This window comes from Symsagittifera roscoffensis, chromosome 1 (assembly GCF_963678635.1).
Source record: "Symsagittifera roscoffensis chromosome 1, txSymRosc1.1, whole genome shotgun sequence".
Lineage (NCBI taxonomy): Eukaryota > Metazoa > Xenacoelomorpha > Acoela > Convolutidae > Symsagittifera > Symsagittifera roscoffensis.
The window spans coordinates 93,919,613-93,923,767 of NC_087062.1; the positions used below are offsets into that span (position 1 = coordinate 93,919,613).

Consider the following 4,155-nt stretch of genomic DNA (forward strand, 5'->3'; position numbering starts at 1 on the left):
ACAGCCCGTAACAATAGTGATAGTGGGAGTTATGATGGCGATACGATGGCTGGAAGCTCATGTTAGAGAAAATAATAGACAGGAGGCACCAACGAGAGAACAATTGCGGAAATTAGATTGTCTAAAAGATTTAGATCTTTTTGAGACAATGTGCAAAGTTCTAAACATTCCGATGGAAGTGAAGAAGATATGGGCAAGAAAACGATTGATGCCATGGTTCAGAGCTAACATGACTGCGTGGTTGTACGAGTATGCGAAAAAGCATATGTCGAAGCATGGCAGAGTGTACAGTGAATATCAGCTGGACATTGGGGCAGGAGCTTTCAAGCGAGCTTTCGTGACTCATCGGAATGCAGTGACCACCGCTGTGAAAAGAATTTCCAGAACGAGTGAGCGTAGTGGAAATGAGAAGGCAGAAATGCTGAAAGAAGGTCTGGAGAGAAACGTGACGTTGTGTCTCCACAAGAGCTTCTGTAGAAACAGAGAATCCACCGTGGATCCCCTACCTTGCTGTAAACAGAGGGTAGAAGAGCAGAAGTGTTGGAGGACGGCTTCCAACAGCGTCAGGATAGTCAACGACGTGCTACAAGACACGGAAACCGAAAGTGCGGAGTCAGCATCGCAGGAGGAGGAAATGGAACATTGATGAATGGTCGAGAAAACAAGAGGCAACAAGAAAGAGAATTAGAAGAATTTAGAAGTTTTAGAACTTCTAAAGGACGAAAAAAGAAGAGAACAAAGGAGTGATGAAGAAAACTTAAAACTCAGAATTGTTAAAACTCAGAATAGTACGATGCCATTTGTGAACACGTAGTGAGTTGAGGTAGGGTAGATAAATTTCATTTTCTTATGCGATTTGTAAAATTGATTACAGAAAACTGGATAACTACTTGGCGATAACCCGGTGTTATGCGATCAATAGGGACATTGATGGAGACTTGTCCGGGGAGTATGTGCCATTCTGCCAGATGACACAGCGCAACCTTTCGGCGACATAAAAAAGAGTGACTAAAGGCCTTATGAACAAAAAAGTGTTGCGACGGAGGGTCAGAATGTTCTGGAATTTTTATTTTTAAAATTTCGATTGGAAGAAGAACATTTCTGAGAAATAGAGAAAAGACGGCCATTTTGAATAAAAAGACGAAAAAGAGAACCACTATAGAGATTGTGAAGAACAGTCGAGCAAGAAAATTACGAAGCCTCTTATCGTGGCAATAACACACGATAAGAACCTTAGCGACGGATATTTGTGGAGAAGGAGGCTTCAGTGGGGGAAGAAATATACCACGGGACCCTCCCGGGACACGAAAAATAAGAGATAAGAGTGTTATCTCAAGAATATTACGGGAGCGGAGGCTTGGTCCCCCAGAGACTGTCTATGTGAAGGGACTGTGTAAACTGACTATATAGCTGCTATAATGTCATAGATCTTAATTAACACCGTTATTATTTAATATTTCAGAGCATGAGTAGATAGAAAAGGGAAAGGGTCAATCCATCTCCAATGGATTTAATATAAAACTGTCACACAAAAACATATAAAAATAGGTTGTTCGAGCCGTGTTTTTAATGACAATCACGTAGTCTGAGGATCCGAGACTCAGCTATGTGGTTGTGTTCGCATGTAAACGAAAGCTGATCAAAAGTCGTTTGACTGATGGCCTAAAAATGGTAACTTTTTACTTTGCCCTTGTGACATTCGACCAGACTGGCCAAAATGCAATTTATGCAGGCTTCAAATTTTTAGCAGTAAGCCTTCCGAGTTGATGATTTCGAAGGATTAGCGACGTTATTGGAACGTTTAGCCAAACGGTGAGGGCTAGAATATTCTAGTATTTTAAATTTTCAAAATTTCGAATGATGACGTCACATTTCGGAGAAATGCTGAAACGGCCATTTTTAACAAAAGGCGAGTGAAAAAAGAGAACAACTTTATCTGTGATTGCGAACAGAACGAAAATCGAGATTAAAGAAAAACGACAACGAACTACAATAGCAGAGAACGTTCCAAGTTGCAACTATTGTGCTGCTACAATAGTTGCAAGGCCGTTGCCAACAACGGTGAAGGGTGAGAACCAGCCTTCCGGATTGGCGTGAAATTGAACTTGAGGAGCTTGATTCACTGGATTCAAGAATCCGGAAGGGTTTCGGGACTGGAACTTGTAGCCTTTTATATAAACTTTTAGCTTCTTGTCATGTCCTGAATTGAATTTAATTAACAACTGGATTCATTTTGATAAGGATGAGAAGCTAGGAGTTGGGGGGAAAGGGTTGATCCATCTTCGATGGAGATGATGGTTTTTATCTACTGAACAAAAACAATAGTAATATAATAAGTAGTAGCCCTGCTTTTAGGAGTGACCTCGTGGTCTGGGGATACTGAGACCCAGCCATGAGCTCACTATTTTTGCATGTAATTCAGTTAATTTGAGCGTTCTGGTCGAAGCCGGAGAGCAGTAACGTTTTTGTCGACCCGATGTAAGAAAGACCACCGAAAAGTACTGGCTTGGTAGAGACGGTGAAAAACATGCAAAGCTCTGTTTAGACGCTAGCCAGTCGTCTTAAGACTTAGTTTTGTTATCCGTCGATATGTATCTTCCGGGCGAATGTTACACCTAGACAGACCAGAAAATCAACTGGCAAGGTCGAGACGGTGAAAAACGAGTAGAATTAAGGTAACTGACGCCTGCCAGTCGTTAACAAGTACTTTTTCTACGCTCCGTCGCTGTGTGATATTTGGGCGAATGTTACAGCGATAATGTCCTTTCCGAACGGATCAGCTGCATGCCCTGATTAAATAGTTCCTCAAATTTTTAAAGATCTTGTCAGTAAGTCGAATGGCAGTGCAGGAGTTAATTTTCTGAAATCGCTTACTAAGCTGATAAACCTCATTGGAGATGGCAAAATTCCCGAACCCCTTAGACCTTTCTTTTCTGGCGCAAAGCTTGTCGCCCTCATAAAAATAGACGGAGGGTTGAGACCGATTGCCATAGGCAACACGCATATCATGTCTAAATGCGCTGGAAGCAAGGCCCTCTCCGAGCGACAAAATTTTTTCGGAAACTTACAGGTAGGATGCGGTACCAAACGAGGAGTAGAAATCGCTGCGCACTCGTTTCGAAACCTAATTGAACGCGACGACAATCCAAAATGCACAGTTCTTTTAAAACTAGATTTTAAGAAAGCCTTTAACTCTCTAAATGGAGAAACAATGCTGAATAATGTTTATTCAAATCGCCCCGAATTGTATAATTACACCCATTGGATATCTTTTTCAACCGCTAGCTTTTGAAATTCAGGGCGCGGCCGTTCCCAGCACAGAAATTTTTTTGAGCAAGCTTTGTAAGAACCTAAGCATGTGCACTGAGGAACCCAGAGCAGGCAGCTTTTCAAAACAGAGACTCTCCCTGGCAGTCCAGATTGCCAACGCCGCTTACGTACGCGGAACAATAAATGACAAAATAACTTTCGGCGAAATTTTTTATTTGTAACCCTTGTATATTATATTGTCTCGTGTCGAGTTGCGTGTTCTTATTGAAGAAACGTAACCCGTATCGATTTTAATTGAAAAGGACTTAAACACTTGTCATCTACTTTTATCATTATCACTTCCATATCTAGAAAATTCCAAGGATTTTGACTGGAATACGTGATGAAGGGACTCCTGACTGTAACCTTAAAAAGAGAGATAAAAAAAAGTTAGGTAACTGACGCCGGCCAGTCGTCAACAGGTGCTTTTTTTTACGCTACGTCACTACGTAGTATTTGGGCGAATGTTACATAGACGGAATTCTGAGATTTGTGAACTTCATGTACTATTGTTAATCAGAACTTCATGTACTATTGGGATTTGTGAGTCTCGAAACTGTTCATCTGACATTATTTTCTTTGAAGTTCATTCGTAAAGTTTTTTCTTTTTATTTTTAATTTTTACGTCTGGTGAACATCGCTTGGTTCTTATATGGTTTTATGTTTTCATTTTTACTTCTAAATTTTGTACAAAGGTTTCTATGTCAAAAGTCAACGGCAAAAGTGAACTTTTTCACTCAATGCAGTTGTTATTTCAAATTTATTGGTTCAATTTAAATTTCAATTTTTCGATTTGCTTTAATTTGTGATATTATCATCATGTGATTAAGAAAAAAAAATTTTTTT

The 4,155-nt window shown here is 40.1% G+C and overlaps 1 protein-coding gene across 1 annotated transcript in view; it reads left to right on the forward strand.

Annotated features, from left to right (window-relative positions):
- Positions 1-4,155, forward strand: part of LOC134852870 (uncharacterized) — a 191,386-nt gene that overhangs the window by 64,959 nt on the left and 122,272 nt on the right. The gene's annotated exons all lie outside the window — the stretch shown is intronic.